This window comes from Eutrema salsugineum, unplaced genomic scaffold (assembly GCF_000478725.1).
Source record: "Eutrema salsugineum unplaced genomic scaffold, Eutsalg1_0 scaffold_12, whole genome shotgun sequence".
NCBI lineage: Eukaryota > Viridiplantae > Streptophyta > Magnoliopsida > Brassicales > Brassicaceae > Eutrema > Eutrema salsugineum.
Window position 1 is genome coordinate 6,612,499 of NW_006256895.1, and position 23,044 is coordinate 6,635,542.

Consider the following 23,044-nt stretch of genomic DNA (forward strand, 5'->3'; position numbering starts at 1 on the left):
GAAACAAAAATTGAAAAAGAAAGAACAAGGGTTCAAGAGACAAATCTCTTTCCCCCTAAACCTAAAACTTAAAAAGTATTCTAAAACAATAAGAGCCTATGAGGTCATACGAATTAGGGTTCCTAAAACATGTATTTATAGTGCTCAAGACATCTCTAAGGTCTAGGGTTCCGGAATCAAGGCTGGGAAAATGATATGGGCTTCACAAATGGGCCTTCGGAGTCGGAATTAGCTGGCCGCGGTCGGGATGTGCGTGACCGCGGGAAATCGGTTGCTGGCCGCGGTCGCGGTGGTTGTGACCGCGGGGAATGGTCTGTTGGCCGAGGGTGGAAACGCTTTCCGGCTGGTTTACGTGACATCTTGCTCTTCGCGTATCTTTTGATTGAACCGTTGGATTTCCAAGCTGTAAAGTGTGTTGGAAAGCTGATACTTCCATCTTTAAGATCTCCAAATTTGAGGTAGATCAGACGGTGAGAAGGCCTTCAATCGGGGGTGAACTTTAGACAGTTTGACTCTGAGCTGAAATCTGGTTTTCTGTCCATTTTGTTAAGCTTTTCCCTAAGTTACTTGAAAAAAGTCATGGAACTACAAATACTAGAAAAACGTAATAAAAGTACTTAAAAGCAATTAAAAACATAGAAAAAGTATTTCAAAATGATCCATAAAAGTGGTCAAAATACGGTGTTATCACCATCTCAGATCTTTTCCCGACGAGGCTTGCTGCGGAGTGTTCATTGTATTTTTTGTACGAGTTGTAAAACATGTCAAACCGTTCGGATGATTCGCTAGAACCCCTTTTCCACTACGAGCCGAGCCATGCAGATGCTGAAGCGAGAGGTGCGATGGGGTCTTCCGAGGCATCTGCCTCGCCGAGCCATTCTAACGATTTCTCTGAGGGCAACGAGGCGTCGAATTGCCCAAGCCCCTCAAGCCCCTTTGGTGCTTGCTCTGTAAATAACGAGGCATCTGCTTCGACGAGCTGCTCTCAGGGCCCTGTCCACCACAAAGAAGTAGACTACGCCGCGGTGAAAGTCGAGGAAAAGGTGTTCCCCTTCGATCCAGTCGAGGCGAGAATCGAGCTAGAACGTCTCATGGCGTGTCGAGGCACTTCCTCTTCTGGGAAGAAGAAATCTAATCGAGGGAAAAGGCAAATGCCCGATCCTCCTGGTTCCACGCTCTCCTCCCCTGAGTCGCTCGAGGCGTTACAATGCCACTTTGAAATATCCGAGGTGGTGTAATTTGTTCTCCCGGGGAAGAGCGATCAAGCCGACAGACCTCCCAAGAACCACTTCACCCTTTACGAGGCGTTCTTCGAGCTCTGTTTTCTTTGTTTCCCGATCCCTGGGGTTATCCTTGAATACCTGTGGAAGCATGGAATCTCGATTGGGCAGATCATGCCAAAGGGCTTACGACATATGATTGGCATCCTGGTTAGGAGTTTTGAATGTGGACTTCATATCGAGCTGGATCATCTGCTGAACTTGTTGGAGATCAGAAAAGCCCCGGGAAGAGGCAGATTCTATATTTCCAAAGCCTTGCCTTGGCTTGGAGCTGTTTTGGTTCAATTTCTACCTTCTTACCTAGTCGTTTTTTGTTGTTTTTTGCAGTCTGGAGCATCCTCCCTTCTGTTCCTGACAACCTTTTCGTTGTTCGAGATACTCTTGTGGCTTGGAGTTTCAATTGGAGGAACAACTTCACGTTTAAGAGAGTGGAGAGAGCCCGAGCCATTTTTGCCGGTGTGTCCATTAGTTCTTCGTCGTCAAATTCTTCAGGAGACATGAGGGAAAAGATGGTGGTCAGCACGCTTAGGGAACGAAAGAGGCGTGAAGCCGAGGAGGCCGCCAGACGAGCCGCTCGAGCAGCTCAAGTAGAGACCAAGGTGGCATCTCGAGAACACCTGCCGAACCTCGTGGGGGTGACGGAGTCCCAACTACAGATGCAAATGTCACTGAGGCGTCTACGAGGGAGGCGGCTCCCGAGGTGGAATCGAGAGAGATTATTCCCGAGGCATCTAAAGAGAACTCCGCGGCTCGGAGCAAGACGCCAACCACCTCGGCCATTCTGGCTCTTCCGAAGTCATCGAGGCCCCCGGCTTCAAATCTGTTGAAGCGTGACGCTAGTCGGAAATGGTCTGCCGCTGTAAAGGGGAAAAGTGTGACCACTCCAAAGGATGAGCCGTCCAAGAAGAGGCGCAAGCCAGCATCCGGCGAGCCAACGTCGCGCAAACTAGTCATTGATGACCCGGCCGCTTCCGCGGTGATGTTTTTGCGGGTTAATAATGCCAGCACACGGCTCCCGCCTCCGGAGCTGGTGTGGAGGTCGAAATCCTATGCCGCAATAGCGCAGCCCAGCCCTAAGGTTTTCTCCCTTTGCTTTCTCCTTTTCTTCCTTATTATTAATTTCGGCTTGGAGTTTAACACTTTTTTTCTTCGTAGTTCGTTGCAGCTATCAACGAGATGATGGCCGGTTACGAGTCGGATTTGATTAAAGACAAGCGCTGTTTGGAGGAGGCTCGGAAGGAGGCCGCAGCGGGTAAGGGGAAATTAGACGAGGCGATGGCCAAGGTCAAGAAGCTGGAAGAGGAAAAGATAGCCCTTTGCGCCAATATTGACAAGGTGTCATCCGCGGTTACTTGCCTGGAGGGCTAAGAGCGCCGAGGTGGCTTTGCTGAAGAGGCGCATTGAGACTAATGATGCCCTCTTTGACACTAAGGTAAAGCGGGCTAAGAAGGAGGCGAAGCGTGAGTTGACGGCCAAATTCCAAGAGCGTCTTGCCAAACTTCAGAAGGCCAAGAATGATGAGAACGAGCTTGGCCAGATTAAAAACAACCTCGCTATGATCCACAAGCTTCGGAAACCCGACGGGTCGACCTTGGACACTGAGGAATACGTCGATGACGAGGCGTATGAACGTATCGCCTCCAAGATCCGAGGTGAACTGGTCTTTTCAACAGTTTCGCCTGACTCTGTGGATATCTGCCTAGGCAACAAGCCGATCGAGGAAACAGCGGCTAGTCTCGATGTCGGGGATAATACTGGGTCGAACGTCGGTACCCCAGCTCTCTCTAACCTCCTCGCTGAAAGCAAGACACGCCGCACAGCTTGATCCTCGTCGCTTCTTCCCTCTTTTCTTTTTAAAATTCTTTTTTGACCAAAGGGCCTGGACGACTTTATCCATCTCTGGTACTCGTACTTATTTGTGCGTGGACGGCTTTATCCGCTTAACTATTAAATCCAATTTTATATTAGGATTGTTTGACGCAGCGATTTTGCTTATCTCTTTTTAGAATTGCTGGTTTTGCTTTAGTGATATCGTGGGAATTACTTGCTCCAAACTATTTTTGAGGAAAGCTCTTGTTGAACCGAGCTGTTCCTAGGTAGTTCGCCTAAAAGGGCTTTTAGGTGTTTGTCTAGCTGGGCTAGGGATGCTTTTATCTTCTTCCCAGGCCGAGCTGTTCTAGAAAAATCGATGGAGTGTTTTGAACGAAAACAGGTTGTTTTGATACTTTAAATATTTAAACGGATCCTTTTTAAGTTGTAATATGTCTAAGGGCCGGTTTTCCCGAGCCGGGAGGTATGTTCCTGTCTGTATAGACGATTAGATAGTTGCTTTGATTTTTGAAAAGAGGACTGCTGCCTTTTATGGTGTTGACTGTTTATGCCGAGGCGTTGTGTCATAAGGGATAAAGTATAACGAGGTGTTTAACAAGGTTTGGTTTTTGCCTGCCGAGGCGCTAAATTTGGACTTCTTGTTGCCAAAGTTAATGTACGAGCATACAGTGTCAGAGTTTGACTATAGACCGGCGTTCCCTAGAGGGTGAGAGTGTGTTTGCCGGGTTGTAAGAGTTCACTTTGGTTTTAGAGAAAGCGATGTAGTCTCGACTTACAATCTCTTGTGCGATAGTGAACTGTGGCGACCTAAACGTTTTTGGTCTGAATTTTGTATAGCGCGCTTAATTTTTATCCATAGAGAATGTAGCTTGCACCCTCGTCCTAGGAAAGATGGTAAAAGTCCGTTTAGAGAACTTTGTATTTGTTGTCCTGTTGTGGCCAGCAACGAGACGAGGTGTTCAGTGTTTAGATACCGAGGTGGGATGGTGACTTGCTAAAATTTTGCCGAACCAAATGCAAAGACAAGTTAAAGGTCTAGCTGACGTAAAACAAGCGAACCAGAGACTAGCCGAAGTGAAAACAAGTGGATGAATAACTAATCGAAATGACAATTAACCTAAAATAGATGACTCGATGAGCTAGAAATTTATAGATGGTTTAAGTATAAGCGTATACGTAACCACTCCCCCCCCCCTTTGTAGGAGGGGGGACAGCTGAACCCGTCCGAGGATGGGCTGCATATGTACCCTTTGCAGGGATCAAGCCATCCCGTAGTTCATGTTGGTCGTGGTGTATCTTTACTGATAATACTTATCAGGTGCATGGCGTTCCACAATCTTGGAACTGCTTCGTCAGTGGTCGTTGCGAGTTCGTAGACTCCTGGGCGAACAACTTTTGTGATCTTGTAGGGGCCTTCCCAATTCGGTCTGAGCTTACTTGCGTTCCTCTCGGCAGTGTTTTGGAATACCTTTCTAAGGACAAGCTCTCCTTCTTGAAATATTTGGCTTCAGACATTTTTGTTGTAGTATCTCGTCGTTGCTTGTTGGTAGTTCTGAACCCGGATTAAGGCCTGGTCGCACCTTTTGTTGACTAGATCGAGCTCGTCCAGCATCATCAGGTGATTCAAACCTCCTTGTCCTGGCAATAGTCTTCGTTGAATTCCAGGGAAATCCACCTTGGGAGGGATCACACATTCTGTTCCGTAGACGAGGGCGAATGGGGTTTCTCCGGTAGCTCGGTGTGGAGTTGTTCGATGCGACCAAAGGACTCCTTCCAGTTCGTCTGCCCATCGTACTTTCTTAGCATCGAGTCTCTTTTTTAACCCGTCCAGGATTGTTTTGTTAGCTGCTTCAGCCTGTCTGTTCCCTTGGGGATATCTTGGCGTCGATTTACTTAGGCGAATCTTCCACATCTCGTAGAAAGCTTCAAAGCGAGTTGAGATGAATTGAGAGCCGTTGTCTGTTACTATCTCGTATGGAACCCTGTGTCAACAAATGATATTTTTCCAGACGAAGTGTTCGACCTGGGCGTCCTTCAAACCTCTTTTCTAACTTCGATTTTTGATTAGGGCAAACAAAGGTCTAAGTTTGGGGAGTTGATAACACCTGATTTTGACCACTTTTATGGATCACTTTTAATATCTTATGTATTTCCCTCACCATGGATTTCCTGGATCAAGCCTGCTGAGCACATTTTACCGAGGTTTGCAACCATAATACAAACTTTCACTTGATACAACTAGCAATGGAGATTTTGGACAAAAGACGATAGCCCAAGGAAGAGCCCTCAAGCTTTCAGCAAGGACCGACTGAATCTTTCTCTTCAGAGAAGCCCTAAATGAGACCTGGAAGACCTTAGGCCCTATAAATACATTGTTTAGCAGCTTTAAACGGGTGTGTGCTCCTGTAATGAGATTTTGAGCCACTAAACTCTGTTTTTCTAGGGTTAGGGGATGGAGATGGGGATTCTTCCCCAGATCCATTGTTCTTTCTGCTTTCCATTTCATTAACTTTTCTGTTTCATTCTTTTGCATTCGTCTATGTCTTTTACCATTCATTGCATCATGTAGATTAGTCCCAGATAGTCAAGTTGTTTGAAGATACCGACAAGCATATATATCGATTAGGATTTCTATTGTTCTAGACCATATTCTGGCTCTCATCTCTTCTAAGTTGTTCATAAAGCATGAAAGTAGATTCATGACTTATTCTCTGAGCCTAGGTTTGATTATAGACACGAGAATGTTGTATCAGATCATCCGTACCTAGTTTCAGAAGAACATAGTCGCTATAGGAGTCGAAAGCTACATCTAGAGAAGATGTGAGCAGACGAACTCAATGTCTAATGCATGATCTTAAGTTTAGCATGAGAGCGAGAGTTAATTGCTATATCTAAGTGATTAGTTGATTAAGGTGACGAGAGTTGGTTAATCATACATATGTCTATTCTAGTTCCATGCAGATTCCCAGAAACAGATGAAGATAAATCGCCCGGAAGTTAATTGGAATGCCATCATACATCGATTGGAGTAAACCGGAGAAGTCTAAATCGCCACCTATGAGTTTAAGAGTCTTTAGTTTGAGTTGATATGGTTTAGATGTTCTTTTAACAATTCATCCTGCATTGCATTTTATTTCTTGTGCATATTAGATTAGGTTTACTTTAGGATTCTTAACCAAAAACCCTAAAACTTTTATTGGTTTATGACTTTGCTTACTTCCCAATTTGTTGTTTCTCGCAGATTAGACATCCTCCCTATAGATCGACACCCTAAGTCCTACAACGTACATTTGTGCACTTGTAGACACTAGTTTTTTATAAATTTAAAACTTTTGGAGGACCAACAAGCTTGTTAAAAAACAACCCTAGGCCCGCAAGCTCATCACATCGATGCAACAAACAACACATAAACCAGACCGCAATACCCGAAGGTCACTCCCAGTCTCTAACCGATGTAAACGGATCCGCCATTTTCATTCATATTTCCAGATGGTTTCTCACTTAAACCTTGCAAATCAACACTCATTACCTTCATACGTTTTCATATAAATAACTAGCTTATAATAGCACCTTCGTGCCCATTTCGTTTCAGACCTGCATGACTAACCGTTAACACGCAACCGTAACTCACCTTTCCCGCCGACTTGCTCCTACTCCTTTAGATCTAAAGACACGGATCTAAATAAGAATCGAGTCTAGGACAAGGTTTAAACAGAAAGGTTCTATCCTACGGCATATTGGCCGTTCCCTGATGTGTACTGTCGTGTCGAGGGTTGTCAAGTTTTACCCTAAATGAAATCAATAGCCGCAAGTGCACAGCTGATCGATTGTAGTACTTAGGGATCGAATCCACAGGGAAGGAGGATCTTTTCCTGCAAAATCCTTTGAAAGAAATATAAAGTAAGGAAGTCTAGAACCAAACGGTTTTGTGGGGGTTTTGGTAGTTTGTTTAAAATGTAAAAACGAAATCTAAAAAGAAACTACGGGAATTAAATGGCCTAATAACTAAACTTAACGAAAATGAGTAAAAACGAGAAAAACGGATATTCTAATTGCTTAAATCAAATCGACTAAAAAGGAATGAGAATATTGAACTAAAGCTTGAAATAAAAACGGTGTGAATCTATAGGAAAGAAGGCGTTGGGCTTCAGGGAAGTTTTTTCAGGGGTACGAACGATTCAAAACATTGCTAGAGAGTAAAATTAATAAGATCTTAGCTTAAACTTTTCGAACTGGAGTCACGGACTTATGAATACGCCACTATCGTGATCATAGACAACTATCTCTCTCAACCCTGACCAGTAGGTTTCCACTCTGGCCCTGGAAAAGAAGAGATGCATCATGTTTAAGACTCGTCAGCATTCACAAATCACCCATAGGTAGGTTTCCACTCCTATGTTTGTTTTGCTCTCCCAAACTAGATCTGACACCGGATGAACACTTTCGTGTCACCAAGCATCTGGATCAGATTGTAGTTCATGACGCTACTCTCATGCAGTAAAAACGAATTCAGAAGAAAAAGTTCTAAGATTGGGCTCAAAAGCTCATGGAATCCTCATCGAACATATAGATCCCCATCGAAAATCCCTAAATCCCAACAATTAAACTACTCAGACATGATGAACGAAATCAAAAACATAGTATTAATAAGTAGAATAGAAACCGATATTGAAAAAGAAAGAACAAGGGTTCAAGAGACAAATCTCTCTCTCCCTAAAAGCTAAAGTAAAAACAATAAGAAAAATATGAGGTAATGATTCGGCTCTCCCTTTTAGGGTTCCTAAAACATGTATTTATAGTGATTAAGACATCTCTGGACGTCACTTAGGGTTTCTCCAAATGAGAGAATCATTGTGGGCTTCAGAAATGGGCCTTCGGGCTCGGAGTTGGCTGGCCGCGGTTGGAATGGCTGTGACCGCGGGGAATGGATGGCTGGCCGCGGTCGTGGTGCTTCTGACCGCGGGAAATTGCTTGCTGGCCGCGGGTGGAAATGCTTGCTGGCTGGTTTACGGGACATCTTGCTCTTCGTGTATCTTTTGATTGAACTGTTGGATTGCCAAGCTGTAAAGTGTGCTGCAAAGCTGATACTTCCATCTTTAAGATCACCAAATTTGAGCTGGATCAGACAGTGAGAAGGCCTTCAATCAGGGGTGAACTTCTGACGGTTTGACTCTGAGCTGAAATCTGGTTTTCTATCCATTTTGTTAAGTTTTTCCCTAAGTTACCTGAACAGAGTCTTGGAACTACAAATACTAGAAAAACGTAATAAAAGTACTTGAAAGCAATTAAAACATAGAAAAAGTATTTCAAAACGATCCATAAAAGTGGTCAAAATACGGTGTTATCATTCCCCTAACTTTAGCTGCGCACTTGCTTCCCGCTAAACACTTGCACCACAGCTTTCTCTCACTTCTTTCTCTCTCTTAAACTTTTCCTAAGTTTCAAAATGAGCAAAGAAGGGAAATGGGTGCGGTATTTATATGATCCTAAGGTGCTGGGTAGGTATTACCTAACCACCTCATTTTCCATCAAAAATGAGTGGTGTCTAGGGTGGTGATGTGTTCCTTGACACACGGCTATTTCCTCACCTCTTATTCCTTTTAATATGGACGTGGCCCTCTTTACCAGCAGGAGTCTTACCTAATCCATCTAGAAGCTTACTTTCGGCCACACTTTGCTTCTCAGTCGGATCGCGCATTCTCGCTCGGCCAATTTCCAATCCGCTCGGACTTTACTTATTCTCTCGGCCAAAATGTCTATTTTGGATCATTTTTCTCGATTAAACCTTTTCTCGGCTAATTCTAAACTTCAAAATTTTTCTGACCGTCGGCCGCGCTACTCTCACTGCCGGGTCATTACCTTTTCCCCTCCTTATTAGAATTCGTCCCAAATTCTCCTAAGGTTGAGATGGCCCTCCGAGTTCAATGACAGTATCACCTTCGAAGAATTCTGGTTCCGGATGTTCTCCTCTGAACCACTCTTCATCCTCCCACGTTTTCACCATTCTATTCTGTCTTCCCAGGAATACTTGGATTTTCGGGATCGTACGGTTCTTGAGCTTCCTTTCTCGCCTAATTCCTATCCTAATAGGTCCTTCTGGATATGTGAGATTAGGTCTCAGATTTCTGATGGGATCCGTCTCTATCACGTACGGGTTCGGAATGTGTTTTCTTAGCATAGACACGTGGAACACTAGATGAAGGTGCATATCTTCGGGTATCTCCAACCTGTATGCCACCTCTCCCACCTTCCCCAATACGCGATACGGTCCAATGTACCTCGTCGCCAGCTTACTAACTTTTCCAAAACAATCTTTTCGAGTTCGTCCAACTCAAAGTTTACTTCCCTCCGGTTTTGACCAGCATACTTCTTCTGTCTGTCTTGGGCCTTCTTCATGTTACTTTGTACTTCCTGTATGACCTTTATGGTATAATCTACCATCTCTGGTCCAAATACCCTCCTTTCTCCAATTTCCGTCCAACATAGCAGAGTACAACAAGGCCTCCCATAAAGTGCTTCAAATGGGGACATGCCAATACTCGCGTGGAAGCTGTTAGTATAGGAAAATTCTACAAACAGTATATAATCTTCCCAAATACCAGCCCATTTCACAATACACGTTCTAAGCATGTCTTCCAGTGTGCGAATCGTTTTTTCCGTCTGTCCATCTGTTTCAGGATGGAACACTGTACTCATATTCAACTCCGTTCCCAATACTCCTTGCAAAGCTTTCCAAAACTTTGCTGTGAATCTTGGATCCCTGTCCGAGATTATCGTGGCTGGAATTCCGTGGAGTTTCACAATCCGATTAATGTAGAGTTCGGCCAGAATCTCTACATTATCCGTATCCCGAATTGCCAACAGGTGTTGCTACCTTTGTCAACCGGTCGACGATAACCCAAATTGAGTTATTATTTCTTCCCTTTGCCACTGGTAATCCTCCAATGAAATCCATTGCGATCGAGTCCCATTTCCATTCTGGTATAAGTAGACTCTGCAATAGGCTGCTCGGTACTTGGTTCTCGGCCTTTATGCGCAGACAGATTTGACACTGTGCAACCCATCTTGCTACGGAACTTTTAATACCTGGCCAATGGTAGTACTTTCGAATGTCGCAGTACCTCTTAGTACTTCCCAGATGAATCCTTAGCAACGATTGATAAGCTGTTCTTAAAATTTCTTCCCGTAAACCGCCTTCATTAGGGACTGTAATCCTACCTTTAAGTAGAAGTGTTCCATCCTAAGCTATATGATGCTCGGAAACGTCCATTCTCTCTGGATCTTGAAGCTCTTCCATGATTCTACACATCTCATCATCCCGTTGTTGTGCTGCCTGGATCCTTTGAATTAAACCCGCCTGGTTTATTGCCTGGATCCCTAGTGGTTCACTAGATTCTCCTTCTATCGCTGCGGGACTAACAATCTTAAATTCTTGACTAAATTTGAGCTGGATCAGACAGTGAGAAGGCCTTCAATCAGGGGTGAACTTCTGACGTTTTGACTCTGAGCTGAAATCTGGTTTTCTATCCATTTTGTTAAGTTTTTCCCTAAGTTACCTGAACAGAGTCTTGGAACTACAAATACTAGAAAAACGTAATAAAAGTACTGAAAAGCAATTAAAAACATAGAAAAAGTATTTCAAAACGATCCATAAAAGTGGTCAAAATACGGTGTTATCACCATCTCAGATCTTTTCCCGACGAGGCTTGCTGCGGAGTGTTCATTGTATTTTTTGTACGAGTTGTAAAACATGTCAAACCGTTCGGATGATTCGCTAGAACCCCTTTTCCACTACGAGCCGAGCCATGCAGATGCTGAAGCGAGAGGTGCGATGGGGTCTTCCGAGGCATCTGCCTCGCCGAGCCATTCTAACGATTTCTCTGAGGGCAACGAGGCGTCGAATTGCCCAAGCCCCTCAAGCCCCTCTGGTGCTTGCTCTGTAAATAACGAGGCATCTGCTTCGACGAGCTGCTCTCAGGGCCCTGTCCACCACAAAGAAGTAGACTACGCCGCGGTGAAAGCCGAGGAAAAGGTGTTCCCCTTCGATCCAGTCGAGGCGAGAATCGAGCTAGAACGTCTCATGGCGTGTCGAGGCACTTCCTCTTCTGGGAAGAAGAAATCTAATCGAGGGAAAAGGCAAATGCCCGATCCTCCTGGTTCCACGCTCTCCTCCCCTGAGTCGCTCGAGGCGTTACAATGCCACTTTGAAATATCCGAGGTGGTGTAATTTGTTCTCCCGGGGAAGAGCGATCAAGCCGACAGACCTCCCAAGAACCACTTCACCCTTTACGAGGCGTTCTTCGAGCTCTGTTTTCTTTGTTTCCCGATCCCTGGGGTTATCCTTGAATACCTGTGGAAGCATGGAATCTCGATTGGGCAGATCATGCCAAAGGGCTTACGACATATGATTGGCATCCTGGTTAGGAGTTTTGAATGTGGACTTCATATCGAGCTGGATCATCTGCTGAACTTGTTGGAGATCAGAAAAGCCCCGGGAAGAGGCAGATTCTATATTTCCAAAGCCTTGCCTTGGCTTGGAGCTGTTATGGTTCAATTTCTACCTTCTTACCTAGTCGTTTTTTGTTGTTTTTTGCAGTCTGGAGCATCCTCCCTTCTGTTCCTGACAACCTTTTCGTTGTTCGAGATACTCTTTTGGCTTGGAGTTTCAATTGGAGGAACAACTTCACGTTTAAGAGAGTGGAGAGAGCCCGAGCCATTTTTGCCGGTGTGTCCATTAGTACTTCGTCGTCAAATTCTTCAGGAGACATGAGGGAAAAGATGGTGGTCAGCACGCTTAGGGAACGAAAGAGGCGTGAAGCCGAGGAGGCCGCCAGACGAGCCGCTCGAGCAGCTCAAGTAGAGACCATGGTGGCATCTCGAGAACACCTGCCAAACCTCGTGGTGGTGACGGAGTCCCAACTACAGATGCAAATGTCACTGAGGCGTCTACGAGGGAGGCGGCTCCCGAGGTGGAATCGAGAGAGATTATTCCCGAGGCATCTAAAGAGAACTCCGCGGCTCGGAGCAAGACGCCAACCACCTCGGCCATTCTGGCTCTTCCGAAGTCATCGAGGCCCCCGGCTTCAAATCTGTTGAAGCGTGATGCTAGTCGGAAATGGTCTGCCGCTGTAAAGGGGAAAAGTGTGACCACTCCAAAGGATGAGCCGTCCAAGAAGAGGCGCAAGCCAGCATCCGGCGAGCCAACGTCGCGCAAACTAGTCATTGATGACCCGGCCGCTTCCGCGGTGATGTTTTTGTGGGTTAATTGATATGTCTATATTTTACATCATTTAGAGTGCATTTTAGAGTCCTCATCATGTGTTTTCCCATGTAAATTGAGTCTTTAGGCATGAAAATAGGATTTAGGGCTTGCATTAGGTCCCAAAGAGTTTTGCATGTTTTGAGGTCTTTATCAGGTGCTTTGGGAGTCATTTGGAGCTTAAGAAGAGGAGCAGAGAAGAAGACGGTGAAGAAAACGGTCAAAAATGGTGAAAACCGCTTGGAGGAATTTCTCGGCCAAATCCCGTACCGGACGGACAGAAACCTCGGTCAAAATCCTTACCGATCACTCATTACCGGCCAAAATCCTTACCGATCGTCCAACCTCGACCAAAAAGCTTACCGATCGTTCAGCACCGACCAAAGTCCGTACCGATCGACCAAAGTCAGCCTGGGTCGAAGATCAGGCGTTAATACCGCGGGTTGAGTTTTGGCCGAGGCGAAAGAATTTTTTTACGACCAAAAAGCTCACCGCGGTACACAGCCCTCGGCCATTTTCCTTACCGCGGGAAGCTTTTCTCGACCAAAATCTGTCCTTGTCCGCGCGTTTCAAAGATCAGCAATCCAGGGAACCTTCCGGTCCGAACCAGTTGGCGGGGTCTTCAGCAAAGTTGGAGATAATCAAAAAAAGATCCCAGAACAGTTGGAATCATCCAATTCGGACCAGTGGGGAGAAAGATACAGCCTCCGGAAGATGCACCAACATTACGCGCACCCGAGAACCGAACGGCGGAGTACGAAGGCCACGGCGGACGGAGCCTTTCCGGACCAAATCAGCTTGCCCGGTCTTCATCAAAGTTTGAGATCTGTGAAAGACCTTTTCAGAACAGTAGGGATCGCTCAATTCGGACGAGTGGTTTGAAAGATAAAGCCTCCGGAGTTCACATCGGTCCAAACAGCTTATTTTCCGGTGATTTCGATGCGGTTCAAAGATGTGAAATCCAGGAAGACTTCCACTACCCAAGCTCCGACGGTTTCTTCACCAACGTTCGAGTTTATTGAGTCACCTTGACTATGGAACTGGTCTCAGAGCATTTGGAGTCGTGGGTCGAAAATTACTGCTTCCGGAAGGCGACATGGTCGATACGGGCGCAAATATGTTGCGATACGCGCTAAGTGTTTCTTCAGGGCTCGGCATCATTACCTCGACATCGGCCAAGTCAAGGCTCATATTTTGGGAGTATTCTGAACTAGGCCTCGTGCTGACGCCTCGGCACGTTGGAATCAAGGCATGCACACATAAGAAATGAAGCTGGAAACGACTAAGTGTTGAACGTGCACCTCGGCGCAATGACCTCGGCGTGCATGCCGGCCCCTGTTCGCTCAAACCCCTCGACTACCAAGCGCCTCGGCATTTCATGCCGAGGTCCATTGTCACAAACCCAGAATCAAGAACAAAGCTGCCCAAGAACACACACATGAAGATGGATCGAAGACTAGGGTTCATGCATGTTCTTGACGTGTTCTTCACGAGATCTTCATTTGGATCTGGACTCACGTGCACTCCTCGACATGAAGACCTTGGCTTCACTCTCCGACACACCGTGGCACTCACCCATCAACCCAAGAACGCGGTTCAGTATCCGGTTTGTTCCGGGCTGACCCGCGACACTTTACCTTTGCTATATATACATTTTGAGACTAAAAACCTAATCATCTTATCTCTTATCTGTTTTTGGCTTTAAGAACTTACCTCTTTTGTGAAACTTGATCAGTCTAATCCGATATCTCGTTTTTGCATCAGAAATCTTGTTCTTTCTTTATTTTCTTTTGTCATCTATCATTAAACTCCTCATCATGACTAGCTACACGTCTTGCAAAAGACTTAATGAGCTCGTTATGATTAGTGAGTAGTCGTTTAAGCGGCTTTAGATGAGTAGATTAGGGTGCTTTCAAGGTAGATTAGTGGGTTTAGGTGTCTAGTCTTGCATGTTTCATTCCTTAACCGACGAGATCTCTAGGCTGGATCCAAGCACATCACTTGAGGTTCAGATCTGAGACATATCTCGCATCAAAAGTGTTTGTAGAAATGTCTGAACCACTCGGTTAAGGGTTTAAGAGTCTTTCATCGCGGGGGTGATAGTTTGTTCTCTTAAATGACATTTTTGAACTGATTCTTATTGCTGATTGATTCGATGCTTCTCAAAAGACATTTTTGGTATGAAGGAGAATCAGTTTAGATGCTTAATACTTTCATGAGAAGATTAACATGCCTTGAGTTCAAAATTAAATGAAACCGCTTGATGTTTTGATTCATTAACCAACTAGTTGAACTTGGAAGCACCCGAGTCAAGTATCTCGTCTAAAGTCCCTTGCTTTATTGCATATTATCATCATCTGAATCGTTTAGTTATTATTTGCATCCTGTCTCTGTCTAGATCTAATCATTTGCTTTACCTTTCATGCTTAGTCGTTTGTTACGTAGCTTAGTTCAAAACCTTCACCTTTTGTCTTGACTTAAATGAACAAACATCATAGTCTAGTGTCTCGTTGACTTGTCTGGATTGATACCTCTTTGTGCTACTTCGACAAAGGGGATTGATAGCCCTGAGACCTAAAAAGTCCTATCTATCAATTGGCGCCGTTGCCAACTTGTCGGAGCATTAGTCTTTTGTTTGTTCTTGAGATCAAGATTTTACCTTTCTTTGTCTTACTAACTTCTTTGCAAGTTCTTGTGTTGCTTTCAGGTGCATGAAAACCAGGTCTCGGAGCACAGAACCGCCTCTACCGTACGACGACAACATCAACCGGATTGAGAGGCGAGCTCGCGAGAGGGAACGGCATTTTGAAAGACTTGGAATGGCAGAACAGCAAAGAATCGAGCAACAGGCTCAAGAAGCCGAACACCAGGCTCATGCTAATCAGGCACAGGCAGGCAGGAATGAACAACAAGCCTATGTTAACCAACAACAGGCTCAAAGAAACGAGAGGCTTGCTCAGCAAAACCAACAACACGCTAATAGGAACGAGCAACAAGCCCACCATGTTCATCCGCCACCGCCACAAGCTCAGAGACAACCTCATCCGGTCTTTGTTGGAGAGAACGACCGAGCTAATGCGCACCAATACCGAGCTGGGATTCAAGCTCCACCAGTTCAAAATAACAACTTTGAAGTTAAAGCTTCCCTCCTCAACATGGTGCAGAACTCAAAGTTCCACGGTCTAGCCGGAGAAGACCCTCTTGAGCATCTAGATCAGTTTGATCGGGTTTGCGACCTAACTAAGATCAATGGTGTCTCGGAAGATAGCTTCAAGCTACGCTTGTTCCCATTCAGCCTCGGTGATAAAGCTCACCAGTGGGAAAAGAACCTCCCGAGGGGTTCTATACAAACCTGGGAGCAGTGTAAACTGGCGTTCTTATCAAAGTTCTTTTCCACATCACGCACGGCTAAGCTCAGAAACCAGATATCAAGCTTCACGCAGCACAATAACGAGAGCTTTAGCGAAGCTTGGGAACGGTTTAGAAGCTACACTAACCAATGCCCACACCACGGCTTCTCAGAGGTATCCCTCTTGAGTACTTTATACCGAGGTGCCCTCCCCAAGATCCGAAACCAACTAGATACAGCTTCAAATGGAAATTTTCTTGGGAAAGAGATCAATGCGGCAATGGAACTAGTCGAAAACCTAGCCATGTCTAATGATACTTATGGCGACGACTTTGATAGAATAAACCGTACAGAGGGCTCTGGTGAAGAACAGCGTATGAAAAAGGATATCAGAGAGCTTCAGAGCAAGCTTGACAAAGTTCTGATGGCGACTCAAAAGCCAATACACTTTGTAGGCGAGTTTGATGAGCAAGAGCCAAGTTTTGACAATGTTAATGAAGATGGTCTAACTCAAGAGGAGCTGAACTACATAGGGAATCAGCAGAGGTATCAGCGGTTCAACAACTACAACAGTAACCCAAACCTCTCATACAGAAACCCGAATGTAGCTAACCCTCACGATCAAGTGTACCCTGCTCCGCAACAACAACAAAGCTACGCTCAAAAGGCTCCTTATCAGAATACCTTCCAGCCCAAGCAACAGTTTAGTGGGCAACAGCACGGCTACACTCAGCAGAATCAAGCGGCTCAGGGTAACAACTTCACCAACCAACCGCAGCATCACAAGTTTCCACCAGGGTTCAATCCGCAGCCGATGGGTAATCAGCAACAGAATCAGAGAACGGGTCAGAACCAGCTGGGGAACGATGTCTGTGGGATCTTACAGCAACTGTTACAGGGTCAGCAGAGAGTTGAGAGCCAGCACGCGACAATGCAGCAAGACATTAGAGAGCTTAAGCAAAATCAAGCCTCTACATCATCCCGAGGCCCGGCTTTACCAGGTAAACCGGAGCCAAACCCCAAGGAGTATGTGAACGCCATTACATTGAGGAGTGGTAAAGAACTACAAGCTCCAACGCCTAAGACTACGCTCATTGAGGCCAATGAGCAATCAGAGGGGGAGGCAGCCTCAGGTGATGCGTGTAAAGAAGCGGATTTTGAGAAAGAACCGATCAAGGACAACGGAAAAGAGGTGGAAAAGACAACTGAGCTCGAAAAGCCATACGTTCCACCACCACCTTACCAACCCAAGATACCGTTCCCAGGGCGTTTCAAGAAGAAAATCTTAGACAAAGCCAAAGCGGTCTTTGAGAAACACTTGGAGAACACGCAACTCACCTTACCCATTATAGATGCTTTCTTAGCTATACCACAGCTTGGGAAGTTTCTAAAAGATGCGATCCTCAACAAGACAAAGGAGCTCCAGGGTATGGTAATACTGAGCCATGAATGCAGCGCCATAATACAAAGGAGGTCTATACCAAGGAAGCTATCCGATCCGGGCAGCTTTACCTTACCGTGTGCTTTAGGTCACTTGAAGTTCTCAAACTGCTTGTGTGATCTAGGAGCTTCTGTGAGCCTAATGCCATACACGGTGGCGAAGAGATTGGGATACAAGAGTTACAAGCCGGCCAAGATCTCTCTTATACTAGCTGATAGATCGGTTCGCTTACCGGTGGGTTTGCTTGAGGATTTACCTTTAAGGATCGGTGAGATAGAAATCCCCACGGACTTCATAGTTCTTGAGATGGACGAGGAACCATTGGACCCTATCATCTTGGGCCGACCGTTCCTAGCGACCGCAGGAGCCATTATAGATGTGAGAGGAGGAATGATTGAACTACACATCGGTTCCGAGCATATGAAGTTCAATGTGAAAGAGATGATGAAGAAACCGACTATTGGAGGTCAGGTTTTCTATGTGGAAGTGTAGAGGAGCTAGCTGATGAGCTCCTGGAAGAGTTGAACGCAGAGGATCCGTTACAAGTGGTCCTTACACGTGAACAAAGCGAGCACGGGTACTTGAACGAGGAAAGCGAGGTGTACAAGCAACTTTTGGACCAACCGAAGGAACTTGGAGCTGAGGCTAGGTTTTTGGAGCTCAGGAAGAGTGGCCTCGACATCTTAGACAGCGAGGGGTCCATGGGAACAGAGGAGACACCTCGGGATATCATGGCCGTGGCAACTCATATCGAGGCCGATGATAATCCGCGCGAGAACAAGGAAAAGGCCGAGGAAGCTGTTCCGGGCCAATGTAGCTTTGATACCGATTGGAATGAGGCAGACGCTCCCCCTGTTGAGCTCAAACCTCTACCAACAGGGCTCAGGTATGCGTTCTTAGGCTTGAACTCCACTTTCCCTGTGATCATAAACGATAGTTTGCTTGAACATGAAGAACGTGCATTGCTTAATGAAATCAAGAAATTCAGGAGAGCAATAGGGTATTCCTTGGCCGACATAAGAGGAATCTCTCCTGATATATGCACTCACAGGATCCACCTGGAGGACCAAGCCATTTCCTCTATTGAGCACCAACGTCGCCTTAACCCGAACCTCAAAGAGGTGGTTAAGAAGGAGATACTAAAGCTCCTTGAGGCAGGGATCATATATCCAATCTCTGACTCTCGGTGGGTATCTCCTGTGCACGTTGTGCCCAAGAAAGGTGGTATCACGGTGGTAAAAAATGATAAGGATGAACTCATAGCCCAAAGAACTATAACCGGCCATCGCATGTGCATTGACTATAGGAAATTGAATTCTGCATCAAGAAAAGATCATTTCCCTTTACCATTCATTGATCAAATGCTTGAACGGTTAGCCAATCATCCTTATTTCTGTTTTCTCGATGGATACTCTGGATTCTTCCAAATACCAATAGATCCAAGAGACCAAGAGAAAACGACATTCACTTGCCCTTATGGCACTTATGCTTATAGGAGAATGCCTTTCGGTTTGTGTAATGCACCGGCCACTTTTCAAAGATGTATGATGCACATTTTCTCTGATCTAATTGAAAAGAAAGTCGAGGTGTTTATGGATGATTTCTCCGTATACGGCTCCTCTTTCTCCGAATGTCTTGCTAATCTTTCTCAGGTTCTAAAGAGATGTGAGGAGCATAGGCTTGTATTGAACTGGGAGAAGTGTCATTTCATGGTACAAGAAGGCATTGTCTTGGGGCACAAGGTATCAGAGAAGGGAATTAAGGTGGACAAGGCCAAGATCGAGGTGATGGTGAACCTACAAGCTCCCAATTCTGTAAAAGGGATAAGAAGCTTTCTTGGGCACGCTGGGTTCTATAGGCGGTTCATCAAGGATTTCTCCAAGATAGCTAGGCCTTTAACTAGGCTATTGTGCAAAGAGGTGGAGTTTATCTTTGATGAAGAGTGTGAGGAAGCGTTTAAGAGGATCAAGGAGGCTTTGATCAGTGCACCAATTGTACAAGCTCCCGATTGGTCTTTACCATTCGAAGTGATGACTGATGCATCTGACTATGCCGTGGGAGCTGTCTTGGGGCAAAAGAAAGATAAGAAACTCCATGTGATTTACTATGCCAGCCGCACCTTGGACTCAGCTCAAGAAAAGTATGCAACCACCGAGAAGGAAATGCTTGCCATTGTGTTTGCATTTGACAAATTCAGGAGTTATCTAGTGGGATCAAAAGTCACGGTTTACACAGATCACACGGCCTTGAGGTACTTGATGTCTAAGAAGGACGCTAAGCCGAGACTTTTGAGATGGGTTCTATTGCTCCAAGAATTCGACATGGAAATACTTGACAAGAAGGGCATTGAAAACGGGGCCGCAGATCATCTCTCAAGGCTGAGGATTGAAGAAAAGGTCCCCATAGACGATGCTTTACCTGAGGAACATCTCATGCTGGTACGGTCTTACTTAGAGGTGGAAGAGGCCAACACGATCAAGGAAAGAAGCCTCCCATGGTTCGCGGATCTTGTGAACTACCTGTCTTGCGGTTTAGAGCCACCGGATCTTGATGCCTATCAGAGGAAAAAGTTCTTTAGAGATGTGATGAGATATCATTGGGATGAGCCGTATCTTTCCGTGCTTAACAAGGACCATCTCTATAGGCGATGCTTGGCCGAAGAAGAGATTCATCCGGTGCTACAAGATTGCCACGGTTCAGCGTATGGTGGTCACTTAGGTGCATTCAAGACGGTTGCCAAAGTTTTGCAAAGCGGCTTCTGGTGGCCGACTATGTTCAAGGACGCTCAAGATGTGGTATCGAGATGCGAGGCTTGTCAAAGGCACGGTAACATATCCAAGAGGAATGAGATGCCCCAAAACCCAATCTTTGAAGTCGAGGTCTTCGACTGTTGGGGCATTGACTTCATGGGTCCCTTTGTGAATTCATACGGAAATCAGTACATCCTTGTCGCGGTGGACTATGTGAGTAAGTGGGTCGAGGCTGTTGCATCCCCAACCAACGATTCAAAAGTGGTGGTAAAGCTTTTTAAAAGTATCATTTTCCCACGGTTTGGAGTTCCAAGAGTAGTAATCAGTGATGGGGGAAGCCACTTTATCAATAAGACTCTTGAGAGTTTTTTGAAGAAGTATGGGGTAAAGCACAAGGTGGCCACACCTTATCATCCGCAGACTAGTGGTCAAGTGGAGGTCTCTAACCGACAGATAAAGGCTATTTTGGAGAGGACCGTGAGCTCATCTAGAAAGGATTGGAGCAAGAAACTTGATGATGCTTTGTGGGCTTACAGAACCGCGTACAAGACCCCCATTGGAACCTCACCGTTTAACTTGATCTATGGGAAAAGCTGTCATCTACCGGTTGAGTTGGAATACAAAGCATTGTGGGCAGTGAAACTTCTTAACTTTGACATCAAGACTGCACAAGAGAAGAGGGTTTTACAGCTTCATGAGCTTGAGGAAATCAGGTTAGATGCTTTTGAGAGCTCTAAGATCTACAAGGAAAGGACCAAGGCACTTCATGACAAGAAGATACACAAGAGAGAGTTCAAAGAAGGGGACCAAGTTCTGTTGTTTAACTCGAGGCTTAAGCTATTCCCTGGGAAGCTGAGATCCAGATGGTCCGGTCCATTCGAAATTCTTGAAGTAAGGCCTTATGGAGCGGTTGTTCTAAAAGGAAAAGATGGACAAGGCTTTGTGGTAAACGGTCAGAGGGTAAAGCACTACCTGGCATCAGAAACAAGAGAGGGAGCTACCTCAGTTCCTCTTCTTGAACCAGAATCAGCCTGAAAAGGTATGAAAAGTCAAACTTAGTGACGTTAAACAAAGTGCTCTTGGGAGACACCCCAAGCTTATCCTTGTAAATATTTCGTTTTTCATCTTCTTTTTCTTTTTACTTGAAGCTTTTTGAAGGGTTTGTTAAGTGTTTCAGGAGTTAAGAGGTGAATCTTGATGATGAGAGTAAGAAAAGGCTTGAAAAAGACACGGCCATCTTCTCCGGACAAGAACTCGGGGACCTCAACCACACCAATTACACAAGAGGAGGTTGGGGAAAGCTCAAACGCAAGGAACCCGGAGTTTCCACCAGGCAAAGAGGATTGGATCGACCCTGCCTTGGCATTCTTACCTGAACCCTCAGATAGCAGCCCACCACGTCAATCCACACCCTCCTGCTCAACATCAAATCCCTCGTACTACTTGGGATCAGACCTCTCCGACTAAGGTATCGACTTCAAACCCTGTACATATGCATCTTGTGTATATCATCCTGCATTCGCTTAGTTTGTCTTTTTACTTCTCTCACACGCTTCTATAACACACGGGACTGTGTTGTTTAAGTGTGGGGGAGGAGCTTTGTGTTTTCTGATCTTGTTTTCTTTGTTCTTATTTGACTTTTGCATTCTTGAGTCTCATCTAGCTTTGTACATATGGTAAAACCGCATCATTCTAGTTGCATCTCGCATTTTAAGATCGAGTCTAGGTTGCATCATGTAGGATTGCATCAGTGCAAGGAGCAATGATAGATTTTTTCCTAGAGAGTAAATCACTCGAGAACTTGAACTAAATATGCTTGTGAAACTCATTCTGTGCTTGTAAAGCTTGAAACGATTTGAATCTGAGAAGCAAGTCTAAATTACACTCAACTCTAACTAAGTGATAACCCTGAACTTGAATTATAAATATCTTTTGATGCATTGCTTGAATTGGCTTGTGGATACCAATATACATACTTGAGCTAGAATCATTGCTTTTACCACCCTCTTTCCTTAGCTCAAGTAGCTGAATCCGCATCATGGATCAGTTCCCTCACCTTGAACCCAACTTTCTTTTCGAGCCAATGTTTGTGTGTGAATTATAAGGCCACCTTGGACTGAACTTAGCAGAAAGTGTTAGGTTTAGAGCGACAAGGGCATGCCTCATTGAGTGCTACGTTCCAACATCAAGGAACTAAGAGTATTGGCGAGAAATAAGTGTGGGGGAAAAGATCTATTGGTGAGTGGAAAAAGGTGAGCTGAGTGGAAAAGAGAGTGTGGAGATAGCTAGGGGAATGAAAGAAAAAGAATCGAGTCTTGAATTGAAAAAGATAAGCTCTGTTGTTCTAAAAAGTAAAGTATAGTCTCTGAAATGAAAAGAAGCCAAAAAGGCTCAAGTGTTCTAAAAAAAAAAAAAAAAGAAAAGAAAAGAGGGTAATCGCTGTAAAAGAAAAGAGCTGTGTGAATAGGTAAACACCAAGACTTGGAAATCAAAACAAAAGTGAGTCCCCTAGTGAAAAGAAAGCAATTGAGAGAGTGAGGATCTTGAGAGGGTGAGCAAGTGAGAAAAGCTTTGAGTGGAGTGTGGGGTGTGATGAGTCTTGCCCTTGTATGCATCGGTTGCTTTTTACCTTTAGCATTCTGCCAAAGTTTGGTCGTTCATTGAGTGATCCCATTGTTGCATTACACCCGCTTGAATATTGATGAGATCATTTTTGTCTCATGACCTTACCCTAGCCAAGCCAGCCTATTTGAACATTGCATCATTTGATTCACCGGTTACGAGCTTAATGAATGTGAAAGAGTTGAATGTGATAATGACTTGTGGAGATTCTGTGCTTTAATTGTAAAATATCTGAGTATGGCTTTGCATTGCATATTTGAGCATGAATCCAAGTTCTCTTTGTGATCACTTCTCTCTAAAAAGGAAATATGAGCTCCATCTGCATTACAACCTCTTTCTCTCATTTGTTCTCTTCGCTTGAGGACAAGCAAAGGACAAGTGTGGGGGAGTTGATATGTCTATATTTTACATCATTTAGAGTGCATTTTAGAGTCCTCATCATGTGTTTTCCCATGTAAATTGAGTCTTTAGGCATGAAAATGGGATTTAGGGCTTGCATTAGGTCCCAAAGAG

General features: G+C 45.0%; 1 non-coding gene across 1 annotated transcript; it reads right to left on the bottom strand.

Moving 5' to 3' along the window:
- Nucleotides 1-15,779: 15,779 nt before the first annotated feature.
- Nucleotides 15,780-15,886, bottom strand: LOC112089358. The gene has a single exon (XR_002900995.1). It is a non-coding gene; the product is annotated as a small nucleolar RNA R71 (small nucleolar RNA).
- Nucleotides 15,887-23,044: the final 7,158 nt, after the last annotated feature.